Genomic DNA, 15,883 nt, shown 5'->3' on the forward strand with positions numbered 1-15,883 from the left:
ACTAAGCTAAGCGACAAAAGTGGCCGACACAAACACCTGGCCCATCTAGGAGTGGCACTGCAGTGTCAGACAGGATGTCACTTCAAAAAAATTGTCCCCAAACAGCACATGATGCAAAGAAAAAAAGAGGCGCACCAAGGTTGCTGTGTGACTAAGCTAAGCGACACAAGTGGCCGACACAAACACCTGGCCCATCTAGGAGTGGCACTGCAGTGTCAGACAGGATGGCACTTAAAAAAATAGTCCCCAAACAGCACATGATGCAAAGAAAAATGAAAGAAAAAAGAGGTGCAAGATGGAATTGTCCTTGGGCCCCCCCACCCACCCTTATGTTGTATAAACAGGACATGCACACTTTAACGAACCCATCATTTCAGCGACAGGGTCTGCCACACGACTGTGACTGAAATGACTGGTTGGTTTGGGCCCCCACCAAAAAAGAAGCAATCAATCTCTCCTTGCACAAACTGGCTCTACAGAGGCAAGATGTCCACCTCATCATCATCCTCCAATTCCTCACCCCTTTCACTGTGTACATCCCCCTCCTCACAGATTATTAATTCGTCCCCACTGGAATCCACCATCTCAGATCCCTGTGTACTTTCTTTAGGCAATTGCTGGTGAATGTCTCCACGGAGGAATTGATTATAATTCATTTTGATGAACATCATCTTCTCCACATTTTCTGGAAGTAACATCGTACGCCGATTGCTGACAAGTTGAGCGGCTGCACTAGACACTCTTTCGGAGTACACACTGGAGGGAGGGCAACTTAGGTAGAATAAAGCCAGTTTGTGCAAGGGCCTCCAAATTGTCTCTTTTTCCTGCCAGTATACGTACGGACTGTCTGACGTGCCTACTTGGATGCGGTCACTCATATAATCCTCCACCATTCTTTCAATGGTGACAGAATCATATGCAGTGACAGTAGACGACATGTCAGTAATCGTTGGCAGGTCCTTCAGTCCGGACCAGATGTCAGCACTCGCTCCAGACTGCTCTGCATCAACACCAGCGGGTGGGCTCGGAATTCTTAGCCTTTTCCTTGCACCCCCAGTTGCGGGAGAATGTGAAGGAGGAGCTGTTGACGGGTCACGTTCCGCTTGACTTGACAATTTTCTCACCAGCAGGTCTTTGAACCTCTGCAGACTTGTGTCTGCTGGAAAGAGAGATACAACGTAGGTTTTAAATCTAGGATCGAGCACGGTGGCCAAAATGCAGTGCTCTGATTTCAACAGATTGACCACCCGTGAATCCTGGTTAAGCGAATTAAGGGCTCCATCCACAAGTCCCACATGCCTAGCGGAATCGCTCTGTTTTAGCTCCTCCTTCAATGTCTCCAGCTTCTTCTGCAAAAGCCTGATGAGGGGAATGACCTGACTCAGGCTGGCAGTGTCTGAACTGACTTCACGTGTGGCAAGTTCAAAGGGTTGCAGAACCTTGCACAACGTTGAAATCATTCTCCACTGCGCTTCAGTCAGGTGCATTCCCCCTCCTTTGCCAAAATCATGGACAGATGTATAGGCTTGAATGGGCTTTTGCTGCTCCTCCATCCTCTGAAGCATATAGAGGGTTGAATTCCACCTCGTTACCACCTCTTGCTTCAGATGATGGCAGGGCAGGTTCAGGACTGTTTGCTGGTGCTCCAGTCTTCGGCACGCGGTGGCTGAATGCCGAAAGTGGTCCGCAATTCTTCGGGCCACCGACAGCATCTCTTGCACGCCCCTGTCGTTTTTGAAATAATTCTGCACCACCAAATTCAATGTATGTGCAAAACATGGGACGTGCTGTAATTTGCCCAGATGTAATGCACGCACAATATTGGTGGCGTTGTCCGATGTCACAAATTCCCAGGAGAGTCCAATTGGGGTAAGCCATTCTGCGATGATGTTCCTCAGTTTCCGTAAGCGGTTGTCAGCTGTGTGCCTCTTATGGAAAGCGGTGATACAAAGCGTAGCCTGCCTAGGAGGAACGAGTTGGCGTTTGCGAGATGCTGCTACTGGTGCTGCCGCTGCTGTTCTTGCTGCGGGAGGCAATACATCTACCCAGTGGGCTGTCACAGTCATATAGTCCTGAGTCTGCCCTGCTCCACTTGTCCACATGTCCGTGGTTAAGTGGACATTGGGTACAACTGCATTTTTTAGGACAGTGGTGACTCCTTTTCTGACGTCTGTGTACATTTTCGGTATCGCCTGCCTAGAGAAATGGAACCTAGATGGTATTTGGTACCAGGGACACAGTACCTCAATCAAGTCTCTAGTTGCCTGTGAATTAACGGTGGATACCGGACACACGTTTCTCACCACCCAGGCTGACAAGACCTGAGTTATCCGCTTTGCAGCAGGATGACTGCTGTGATATTTCATCTTCCTCGCAAAGGACTGTTGGACAGTCAATTGCTTACTGGAAGTAGCACAAGTGGTCTTCCGACTTCCCCTCTGGGATGACGATCGACTCCCAGCAGCAACAACAGCAGCGCCAGCAGCAGTAGGCGTTACACTCAAGGATGCATCGGAGGAATCCCAGGCAGGAGAGGACTCGTCAGACTTGCCAGTGACATGGCCTGCAGGACTATTGGCTTTCCTGTGTAAGGTGGAAATTGACACTGAGGGAGTTGGTGGTGTGGTTTGCAGGAGTTTGGTTACAAGAGGAAGTGATTTAGTGGTCAGTGGACTGCTTCCACTGTTATCCAAAGTTTTTGAACTTGTCACTGACTTCTGATGAATGCGGTCCATGTGACGTATAAGGGAGGATGTTCCTAGGTGGTTGACATCCTTACCCCTACTTATTACAGCTTGACAAAGGCAACACACGGCTTGACACCTGTTGTCTGCATTTGTGTTGAAGTAATTCCACATCGAAGGGGTGATTTTTTTTGTATTTTGACCAGGCATGTCAATGGCCATATTCGTCCCACGGACAACAGGTGTCTCCCCAGGTGCCTGACTTAAACAAACCACCTCACCATCAGAATCCTCCTTGTCAATTTCCTCCTCAGCGCCAGCAACACCCATATCCTCATCCTGGTGTACTTCAACAGTGACATCTTCAATTTGACTATCAGGAACTGGACTGCGGGTGCTCCTTCCAGCACTTGCAGGGGGCGTGCAAATGGTGGAAGGCGCAAGCTCTTCCCGTCCAGTGTTGGGAAGGTCAGGCATCGCAACCGACACAATTGGACTCTCCTTGGGGATTTGTGATTTAGAAGAACGCATAGTTCTTTGCTGTGCTTTTGCCAGCTTAAGTCTTTTAATTTGTCTAGCGAGAGGATGAGTGCTTCCATCCTCATGTGAATCTGAACCACTAGCCATGAACATAGGCCAGGGCCTCAGCCGTTCCTTGCCACTCCGTGTCGTAAATGGCATATTGGCAAGTTTACGCTTCTCATCAGACGCTTTCAATTTTGATTTTTGGGTCATTTTACTGAACTTTTGTTTTTTGGATTTTACATGCTCTCTACTATGACATTGGGCATCGGCCTTGGCAGACGACGTTGATGGCATTTCATCGTCTCGGCCATGACTAGTGGCAGCAGCTTCAGCACGAGGTGGAAGTGGATCTTGATCTTTCCCTATTTTAACCTCCACATTTTTGTTCTCCATTTTTTAATGTGTGGAATTATATGCCAGTATCAATAGCAATGGCCTACTACTATATATACTGCGCACAACTGAAATGCACCACAGGTATGGATGGATAGTATACTTGACGACACAGAGGTAGGTAGAGCAGTGGCCTTCTGTACCGTACTGCTATATATACTGGTGGTCACTGTCAGCAAACTGCAAAACTAAAATGCACCACAGGTATAGAATGTAGATGGATAGTATACTTGACGATACAGAGGTAGGTAGAGCAGTGGCCTTCCGTACCGTACTGCTATATATACTGGTGGTCACTGTCAGCAAACTGCAAAACTAAAATGCACCACAGGTATAGAATCTAGATGGATAGTATACTTGACGACACAGAGGTAGGTAGAGCAGTGGCCTTCCGTACCGTACTGCTATATATACTGGTGGTCACTGTCAGCAAACTGCAAAACTAAAATGCACCACAGGTATAGAATCTAGATGGATAGTATACTTGACGACACAGAGGTAGGTAGAGCAGTGACCTTCCGTACCGTACTGCTATATATACTGGTAGTCACTGTCAGCAAACTGCAAAACTAAAATGCACCACAGGTATAGAATCTAGATGGATAGTATACTTGACGACACAGAGGTAGGTAGAGCAGTGGCCTTCCGTACCGTACTGTTATATATACTGGTGGTCACTGTCAGCAAAACTCTGCACTGTACTCCTCCTATATAATACTGCTGGTCCCCAGTCCCCACAATAAAGCAGTGTGAGCACAGATATATGCAGCACACTGAGCACAGATATGGAGCGTTTTTCAGGCAGAGAACGGATAAAACTGGTGGTCACTGATCAGCAAAACTCTGCACTGTACTCCTCCTATATAATACAGCTGCTCCCCAGTCCCCACAATTAAGCAATAAGCACAAATATTTGCAGCAACATTAATAAACGGAGAGGACGCCAGCCACGTCCTCTCCCTAACATTTCCAATGCACGAATGAAAATGGCGGCGACGCGCGGCTCCTTATATAGAATACGAATCTTGCGAGAATCCGACCGCGGGATGATGACTTTCGGGCGCGCTCGGGTTAACCGAGCCATACGGGAGAATCCGAGTATGCCTCGGACCCGTGTAAAATGGGTGAAGTTCGTGGGGGTTCGGTTTCCGAGGAACCGAACCCGCTCATCACTAATTGGAACCATTATGGCATAAACTTTTATCATGTTAAGATCTTCATGCAAAACTTCCCAGTTCCTTTTGTCAATGTTAACCATATCTGCTATCATTCAGAGGCTGATTCGATGGTCAGTTCGAACAATTTTCTTTTTTTTTCCCACATTTTCATTTGATTTTTATATGCAATGCCTTCCGGGACATTCATCATCTTTGACATCCTCACAACCATCACTAAATATTTTGTGCCACTCAAACATGTAATGCACAATCTGCCCCCTAATCCTCAGTTAGCATATGGAAAGATGTATGTGCTAAGGTTAATTTAACTAAAAATTTTAAGTTAACATGTTGCTCTACTTTTGAACTAAGCATTTCTGCAATATATGGAAAAAAACAATTGCTACTGTGTGAAAGGTGGGAAACTTGCACAACTGTTTTGGGATAGTCCAAAGTCAATGTTCCTCTACTCCCTTTTAACTCACACAGTATGGCTTATTTTTTTTAAAGTATAGTCTTGTTGTTTAATAGCCACTGTTTTGTTTCTGTATCTACCTATACCCTGTAAAGGTATACACAGTATTTTGTGAGAGGGAGGTACTTCAAAATTATTGATTTTAAAATAAAGTACCAGAAAAAACAAAAGAAAACTCTTTCCAGAATAATAATTCAATTAGAAAAGTACACTGTATCTAAACGTATTAACATATGCTAAAATGAGGCATAAAGTAATGTGTACCTTGCCTGACACACTTGTGGGTAGGATAAACAATCTGTACAGCTATTGAATCTGTGGGTATTGGTTATTTAGAATATTACTTTATTTTGTACAGTAGTTACTCAATATGTATCACACATTCAGGTATTGCTTATACTTCCCTTTGTGAGCTATAGTATGTAGTGCATACAAGACATGCTTCACCCAGTATCAGGGCCAGATTGGCCCATAGGGGTGTTTGGAAAATCCCTGGTGGGCCCCACTGCATGAGGGCCCCACCTCCCTCCTCTAGAGGTCAGGTTCCAGACCAAGCACTCTGCTTATACTTTGTTACTCTATGACAGTGATGGGGAACCTTTGGCACTCCAGCAGTTGTTGAACTACACATCCCAGCATGCCCTGCTACAGTTTTGCTATTTGGCCATACTAAAACTGTAGCAGGGCATGCTGGGATGTGTAGTTCAACAACAGCTGGAGTGCCAAAGGTTCCCCATCACTGCTTTATGACTAAAGGGTCAGTAACTTGATGAAGTAGAATCATGGATGAACTTGAGTATTAGTTTTTTTTCTGTGGAAACTAAACCGAGATTCACCCTCATGCCAATCACAGTGGGGGGTCCTGACAGCCCTGTCCATTTGTTATAAAAGGCTATATTCTTTGCATGCCTTCTCTAATGATTGAGCAAGACCCTCTGTCATGGCTAGCCACAGCCATTCCCCAGTGGGATCTTCATGTCCCGGTCTGTCACTGCCTGGTATTTTTGTGAATAAAATGAATAATCTTGGAAGTCATGATTCTCGATTCTTGGGTGTTTTGCTGTTTGTATATTGCATTTAACTTTGTATATCCCCAAAATGTAATCATATCTCCACATATTGCTTATCCCACATATTGTAACCTTTGGAGTGCAGATACGATGGCTGTCTCAGCTGGTACTTTTATGAGTAGGATGGACAATCCAAAGAACAAATGATTCTATGGCTATTTTGTGTCTTATACTTATTTATTAACAATTTCTTATATAGCGTAGCAGACTAAGAATGCCAAATTGATTTCTCACAAATATTTAAAATGCCCGCTCTAATATATATTGCAGACGCCAGGCGCATCTTATTACAATATACGATAAAAGTGCGCTGTACATCGCAAAACACTGTATCCCATAAGAGAAAACAATACACCCACACATTATCTGAGTTCCAAAGCTCATTGAAGTATATATTTGCTATTAAAAGGATATGGATTCAGTATATATTACAAAGTACAGTATACCTATAGTTACATGAATACAACTCACACAGTAAGCAGTTAATACATAGTTACATACAATTACATGCAGTTACAGGCCAGCGATACAATACCATTCCCCTCAATGCTTATGTCTCTCTCTTTCTGTAAAATCATGCCGGGACTCCATCTTACGCTGAGACCAAAACAGGAACTGAGCTGGCAATAACTCCATCATCGTCTCAGACCTTACAGCAACTCTGAGACCAAAAACAGGAACTACCTTCCTGGGTGATCAGTGTGTTAACTAGTTTCTGGGGGAGGGGTTCATGATGAGTCACTATTCTCTTTGTATATGCTGATCAGAATCTCTACAAAATGAATACTAATTTCCTCTCACATCCAATTTAAAGAAAAAATAAATATATAAAATTAGTGTTAAAGTTACTTTTCTTCACTCTCAACAACCAAGAAACTGCAGAGAACCATATGTTTCAGAGTAATACAGTCCAAGTTTGGTAAGCAACAATCAACAGACAGGGGCTATGCTATTCAAGAACCAGTAACAGTCAGTATGGTCTGGTACTCAGGAAGCAGAGCTGTAGCCAGACTTTTCAGTGCCCTAGGTGAGTGAGAACACTCTCCCCTCCTTTCCCATATACAGTATATACGAGGTAGGTATGTATGTATGTATATATATATATATATATATACATCCAGTAGCAGCCAGCACTCCACCAACACAATCACTGATGCTCAGGTGCCAGAACTGATCAATATGCAGACATCCAACAATGAACGGCACTCAGAGACAATAAATATGAAAAAAAGTTATATTCCAGATGGTCAACGTTTCGGGGAGCAAGTCCCCGTCGTCAGGACAAATATACAGCAGGATAACCAACTTAAAACTAATTGGGCATAAATCCTACGCCCAATTAGTTTCTAAGGTAGTTTATGCAAAACACCATTATCCAACCGATTACACATTTAAGAAGGAATACCTCTTTAGCTCTAATCAGGAGCCCTGATATAAGAGCTTCATCCACTAACTCCAGATATAGGAGATTCTGAATAATCGTACATTAGAGGTTATGATCCTTTATATTAATTCATCATGAGCAAATTAGCCTTTTCCTATAATCGGTAGGTACTGTTTACATACCACATACATATAATTTTCCCAATTTAAAGTAGCAGTTTTTCTCAAATAGTCCACTATTTTTATTTCCCCCCCAAACAAGTTACCCCTGATGACGTCGATAAGCTGAAACGCGTTGGGTTTGTCAGTTATAGAATCACAACCTAGTCTGTAAAGATACTCCCTGTCGAGCTCGCACCTTGCAAAAGGTGAGGGGATATCTAGATTCCACCTTACAAACGTGTTGGCTGTGTACTCTTTTAGTTGCATTTTATTGACACAATTTTATATTTTGAACTGTGTATACGTTATTAAAATAACTTTTTACTAATTGGCCTGTTGGCCTCTTGTTTGGGTGACTATTTGGTGAGGGGTGTCTGTTACAGGTCCCCAGATTTAAATACCCTCCAGTCTACATTCCGACGAAAATAACGCTGGAAGAACTGTGTAATTACATTCCACTTTAGCGCACTTGGGAATTTGTGTTTATTTATATATATATATATATATATATATATATATAGATAGATATATAAAAGATGTGCACCGGCGCCCGTCATGGGTTTTGGTTTTGGATTTGTATCTCATTTGTGTTTTGGATCTGTATTTGGTTTTGCCAAAACCACCCTTGTGGGTTTTGCATTTGGATCTGCATTTCCCCCCGAAAAATCATAAAAACAGCTAGAGTCACAGAATGTTGGCCTGTTTTTGTTTCTACAGTACTATTAACCTCAATAATATTCATTTCCACTCATTTCCTGTCAATTTTGACCACCTCACAGCTCTCAATATTGTTTTCATCCAGTTTAGGCCAAAAGGTTGCATCAAGGTAGCTGGATGATTAAGCTAACCGACAACAGTGGGCGGCACAAATATGTGACACTTAGACTTCCAACATAGCACATCAGGGAAACAGAATGGCACTGCAGTAGCAGACTGGGTGGCAGGTTAATAAACTATGAAAATGTTTGTCATCTACACAAGAAGACAATACTCCAAACAGCGCATAAAAAAAGGTGCAAGATGTTATGTTGTATATATTAAAAAGGACATGCACAGGTTAACAAACCAATCACTTCAGTGACAGGGACTGCTATTTGTGGCTGAAATGATTGGCTTGTTGAGCCCCCACAAACAAAGCTACTAATGGTCTCTATGTGCACACACTGGCTCCACATAGGCAAGATGTCGCCATCATCATCATCCGATACCTCAACCCCATCAGTGTGTACATCCTCTTCTTCACACATGTCCCTGCTGAAATCCACCATTACAGGTGCTTCTGTATTTTTTGGACGTAATTGCCAGTAAATGTCTTCCTCATGGAATTTGTAATTCATTTTGTTGATCATCATGTTATCCCCTTTTTAGGGAAGTTACCTCCTTCACCAATCACTGAAAAGGTTTCTGGATGCACTGAAAACTCTTTCTGAGTACACTCTGGAGGGTGGGTAACTTAAGTAAAGCAAAGTCAGTTTGTGCACTTGTCTCCAAATTGCCTTTTTTTCTGCCAGTAGTGAAACAGACTGTCTAACATGCCTATTTGGATGCTGTCACTAAAATAATCATCAACCATGAATATTCCACTGCAGTCTAGCTGACAGAGCCATAATACATGTCACAATGCTTGCATGAAATTAGGGTACGGCTTCAGCATCACAATACTTGTATGAATATTACACTGCGGTCTGGCCTACAGCCTCACAATATGTATATGAATATTAAGCTGCTTTACGATCTGCAGTGTCACAATACTTTTATGAAATTGGGGTACCGCCTACAGTGCCGCAATACATGTATGAATATTAAACTGCTTTACGACCTGCAGTGTCACAATACTTTTATGAAATTGGGGTACCACCTACAGCAGGCCTGGCCAACTTGTGGCTCTCCAGCTGTTGTAAAACTACAAGTCCCAACATGCCTTGCCACAGTTTTGCTATTAGGGAGCGCTAAAACTGTGGCAGAGAATGCTGGGATGTGTAGTTTCACAACATCTGGAGAGCCACAGGTTGGCCAGGCCTGACCTACAGTGTCACAATAACTGTATGATTTTTACACTGCGGTCTTACTGGCAGTGTCACACAAAAATAATAGTATAACACACTGGGGTATAGCACAAAATAAATATAGATATTTTTTTAATTATATTTTTAGCTTTTATTTTTTTACACTGGTATGGAGCCCCTGAATGGATGAACAGAGCACCCCTGCATGGGCTGAGCACCCATGGAGAACACTGCAGCCCTTTGATGGACCACCAGAGCACCGCTAGATTTACAGAGCACCCCTGTTTGGACACAGCAGCCCTTGTCAGACACAGCAGCCCCTTGATGGACAACACAGCACCCCTTTATGTAAAACAGAGCACCCCTGGGGACAGACCACTTACAGTTATGGTACCACCTACAGTGTCACAATACATGTATGATACACTGCGGTCTGACCAGCAGTGTCACAGAAAAATAATAGTATAGTACACTGGGGTATAGCACAAAATATATATATATTTTATATTGTATTTTTAGCTTTTATTTTGTTTACACTGTGGCAGAGCACCCCTAGATTGACAAAGCACACCAGAGGGACACAGCAGTCCCTTGTTGGACATAGCAGCCTCTTGACTGATGAATCCAGCAGACCCTTAATGGACGACACAGCACCCCTGGTGACTGACCACCTACAGTGTCACAATATATGTATGATACACTGGTGTGACTGGCAGTGTCACAGAAAATAATAGTATAGTACACTGGGGTATAGCGCAAAAAATAATAATTATATTTTTAGCTTTTATTTTGTTTACACTGGTGGACACAGCAGCCTGAGGCTAGATTAAGCCTTGGGGGTCCCGGGGCACTAAAGACAGGGTGGTCCGGTGGAAGGGGGAGGGTGTATATTAAATTGTGCATACCTCTCATCATGACCCATTTCAGGAGGGACAAAATGCTCTCTACCTGGACTTCCCTCTTAATATATGATTGGCGTCACCCATGTTGAACTATTTAATTTGTAAGAAAGGTGCTTAACAAGAGGCAATTGCAATCATAAATTAAGAAGGGGGCCCAGGGTACACTATGCCCTGCACCCCCCCTCCCTTAATATGATTATACAGCAGCCCCTTTATGGACGGACAGAGCAGCCCTAAAGCACACAGCAACCCCTTTATGGATGGACAGAGCAGCCCTGAAGGACATAGCAGCGCCTTTATGGACAAACACAGCACGAACACAACACCCCTGGTCAGACACAGCAGCCCCAGCCCTTGATGGACAACACATCACCCCTGGATGGACAACACAGCCCCCCTCTATGGACATCATAGCATGCCTGGATGAACAGCATGGACACATCCACTCACTACAAGCTTCACAGCTGGAGTGAAGCTGGCACAACCATTTACAGAATTCGAAAGCTGCGAGAAACAAACACTGGGAGTATGATGTTTTGCCTCATTTTGGGATACAAATCATGTGGGAAATCCTGTGCCAGAATTGGATCCTGTACCGGAACGCTATGTTTAGGTGAGTCTAGTTCTCGGAGAACCTGCTTATCTCTAATATATATTTATATATATCTATACATATACACACAGAGCTGGCCTTGCCAGTAGGCAAAATAGGCAATTGTCTAGGTGTCTAGGGCATCTGGCAATTCCTAGGGCATCTGGAAACTGCAACCCCCACTGCTCATTTTTAATTTAGTAGTGAACAGGGAAGGGGCAAGAGGGTCCCCCAAACATAAGAGGTGACGATATACATTAGGAGCAACATGCAGTCAGTTCAAAGCCTGCACAGCACAGCCTCTGTGCAGGGCAGGGCCAGAGCACAATGAGCAGTGGCAGCAGTATGTGCAGTCCCTCCTCCCAGACCCATTTCATAATTCATATGCACAAAACGGGGCAGAGCAACACCCCCCATCTTACCAGTGACGTCTTCTGGTAGCATTACAGTGCTGGGATTCGCAGGTGTTTAGGGGTGTGGCCTAATGCTGAGATGTGCCCGCCTCCATTAGAGACCTGTGGCTGTGCTGTGTGACCAGGTAACGCTCCCACTACCCACTCCTCTTGCTCCTCTCTCTCTCCCTAACGCACTCTACTTTTGCTCCTGTCTCTCTCCCTGATATTCTCTCCCTTTCTAACACTTTCTGCCTAACACTGTAGTAACAGCGGCAGTGGGGGGGATATGTGAGGGTGTGTGGGTCAAGGTGGGGGGGCACCCAGAAATATCTGTTGTCGGCCCTGCCCGCTCCCCGGAGGTCCCACAGCCAGCCTCACGTATGCTGGCTGCAACGATGTAGTCCCAGGCTTCTCCTTCCCCCATTGCAGTGCCTCCGTCAGTGGGACTTCCAGACTCCATCTACATGGTGCGGCCTCTTTTATGTCCCCGTAGTACCGCCTCCTCCCTGGTTGCTCTGCCCCCAGGGGGCCAAAATGAGGATCTCTCTTAGTCCCCCCAAACCTATAAATGGTCTGACCACCTTGACCGTCACTGTACAGAACCACCCACTTTGTGTGCATGGAGGCGCAGGTCCAGGGGCCTTTCTGCAGCAGCAGCATGGCTGACAGACTAATCGGGCGTGGAGTGCCACACATCACCAACTCCCGCTGATGGTAAGAGGATCCATGGGAGGCTGGCAGAGTGCAGTGTGAAAATGTATTTCCTGTTACAGCCAGCGAGCCACCTCTCTCTTTTCCCTGCCCCCACTGTTGCAACCCTATCCCCTCTGTCATGTCCCTGTCACTCCTGTCTCCTGACCACTCTGTTCTGTCCTGTCCCCATTGTCCTGGCACTATCACCTCTGTCCCTGTCCCCTCTATCCTGGTCCTATCCTATGTCCTGTCCTCATTGTCCCGTCCCTGTGCCCACTGTTGTGTCCCTGTCCCCTCTATCCTGGTCCTATCCTATGTCCTGTCCTCACTGTCCCATCCCTGTGCCCACTGTTGTGTCCCTGTCCCCTCTGTTCTATCACCTCTGTCCTGTCCTCACTGTCCTGTCCCAGTTGTCATGTCCCTGTCCCCTCTGTACCATCACTTCTGTCCACTGTATTATTGCTAAATTGACTTCATGCAAACCTCAAAGGCTTCCATGACTCAATGTAAAATAAATGCACTATAGCACCCAGCCCGACTGCCCGTGGAAGAACAGAGTACAACAGTAATAACAGCAGCCATACGAGAATGTCACCACACAGTGCCGGTCTTCGGATGGGAGAGAAGAAGCCTGGTAAGGGACATTACAATGAAAGGTATCACAAGTCATGCCCTCATACATGCTCTCCTTTTCCACAATGGAAATGCATCGGATTACCGGAGGCAAGGCTCAGGCTGCAGCTGCTGCGAGTCTCGTAGTTCCAGGGAGATGTGGTGTCACTGTTCTCTGTGTGTCACTAATATGAGAGGAGGGTGAGGAGTGATAAGAATGATGTGTTAGTGCTGCTGCTCTCCCTGTGACTGGTCAGTGCCACCTTTTGACCACCCTGTGCCTGCCTGTCACTGCTGCAGATGTGCTGTCACTCACAGGGGCTGCAACTCTCGCTGCCAGCCATGCCATGAGATCATTTTCCGAATTATGACCACTTCTGCTCCCACTCAATCCTTCTGCCAACTCTTCCTCCCAATTCCTTCTGGTTTTAATTTTTAATCCTGCTGTCTGTAGTTTTCCTCCTTTCTGCCACTTCCCCCATGCAGTGGGTGCCAGCAGCACCACCACCTCCTCCATACCTCTCTCCTCTCCCTGCTCCCTCTGTCCTGTACCCTCTGTCATGTCCCTGCCACCCCTTTCTCCCATCCCCTCTGTTCTGTCCTGTTCCCACTGTTCTGGTCCTACAACCTTTATCATATGCTCACTGTACTGTCCCTGTCCCCTCTGTCCCAGCGCTATCACTTCTTTCTCCAGTCCCTCTGTCTTGTCCCTATCCTCCCTGACCTTGCCTAGTCACCTCTGTCCCATTCCTGCCACTACTATCTCCTGTCCCCTTTGTTCTTTCCTGTCCCTGCTCCATCTGTCCTGGTCCTGACACCTCTGTTCTAGCAGTGCCCATGTCACCTCTGTCCTGGTCCTGTCACTTCTGTACTATCCCTGTAATCTCTGTCTTGCCTTGCCTTTTGTTCGGCCATCACTGTCCTGTCCCTGTCCCCTCTTTCCTGCCCTGTCACCTCTGTCCTGGTCCTGTTCCCACTATCATGTTCCTGCCACCCCTTTCTCCTTTTCCCTCTATTCTGTCTGGTCCCTGTTCCCTCTGTCCTAAAATTCTCCTTGCCACCCACTATCTCTGTCACCCACTATCTGACTGTCACCCTTTGCCTCCCCAGTCACCCTCTATCTCCCTGTTGCTGTCCCTGTCTCCCTCTCTCAGTCACCCACTATCTCCCTGGGAAGGGGGGAGGGCACCAGACAGAATCTTGCCTAGGACACCAAATTGGCTAGGGCTAGGGTGTATATATATATATATATATATATATTTATTTCTCTAACGTCCTAGTGGATGCTGGGGACTCCGTAAGGACCATGGGGAATAGACGGGCTCCGCAAGAGACTGGGCACTCTAAAGAAAGATATAGTACTACCTGGTGTGCACTGGCTCCTCCCTCTATGCCCCTCCTCCAGACCTCAGTTAGAATCTGTGCCCGGCCAGAGCTGGGTGCTTTTAGTGAGCTCTCCTGAGCTTGCTAATAAGAAAGTATTTTAGTTAGGTTTTTTTATTTTCAGAGAGCTTCTGCTGGCAACAGACTCTCTGCTACGTGGGACTGAGGGGAGAGAAGCAAACCTACTAACTGCGGCTAGGTTGCGCTTCTTAGGCTACTGGACACCATTAGCTCCAGAGGGATCGAACACAGGACCTGACCTTGTCGTCCGTTCCCGGAGCCGCGCCGCCGTCTCCCTCGAAGAGCCAGAAGTCAGAAGCCGGCAGAAGCAAGAAGACATCGAAATCGGCGGCAGAAGACTCCTGTCTTCACATGAGGTAGCGCACAGCACTGCAGCTGTGCGCCATTGCGCCCACACTACCCACACACTCCGGTCACTGTAGGGTGCAGGGCGCTGGGGGTGGCGCCCTGGGCAGCAATTAGGATACCTCTTGGCAAAAAGACACATATATACAGCTGGGCACTGTATATATGTACGAGCCCCCGCCATTTTATTACACAGACCCGGGACTGAAGCCCGCCGCTGAGGGGGTGGGGCCTTCTTCCTCAGCACTAACCAGCGCCATTTTCTCTTCACAGCTCCGCTGAGAGGAAGCTCCCCAGGCTCTCCCCTGCAGTATCAAGGTAGAAAAAGGGTAAAAAGAGAGGGGGGGCACATAAATTTAGGTGCAAAATTATCATAAACAGCAGCTACTGGGTAAACACTAAGTTACTGTGTAATCCCTGGGTTATATAGCGCTGGGGTGTGTGCTGGCATACTCTCTCTCTGTCTCCCCAAAAGGCCTTGTGGGGTCCTGTCCTCAATTTGAGCATTCCCTGTGTGTGTGCGGTGTGTCGGTACGTTTGTGTCGACATGTTTGACGAGGACGGTTACGTGGAGGCAGAACAAGTGCAAGTGACTGTGGTGTCGCCGCCGACGGCGCCGACACTTGATTGGATGGATATGTGGAAGGTGTTAAATGATAATGTAAGCTCCTTGCATAAAAGGTTGGATAATCAGTCAGGGTCTCAACCCGTGTCTGATTCTGCAGCTCAGAGGCCGTCAGGGTCTCAAAAGCGCCCACTATCCCAGTTGGTTGACACAGATGTCGACACGGATTCTGACTCCAGTGTCGATGATGATGAGGCAAAGTTGCAGCCTAAAATGACTAAAGCCATCCGATACATGATTATAGCAATGAAGGATGTATTGCACATACCGGAGGAAAACCCTGTCCCTGACAAAAGGGTATATATGTATGGGGAGAAAAAGCAAGAGGTGACTTTTCCCCCTTCACATGAGTTAAATGAATTATGTGAAAAAGCATGGGATTCCCCCGATAAGAAAGTGCTGATTTCCAAAAGGTTACTTATGGCGTACCCTTTCCCGCCAATGGACAGGATGCGCTGGG

The sequence above is a fragment of the Pseudophryne corroboree genome, chromosome 2 (genome assembly GCF_028390025.1).
Source record: "Pseudophryne corroboree isolate aPseCor3 chromosome 2, aPseCor3.hap2, whole genome shotgun sequence".
In the NCBI taxonomy this organism is placed as follows: Eukaryota; Metazoa; Chordata; class Amphibia; order Anura; family Myobatrachidae; genus Pseudophryne; species Pseudophryne corroboree.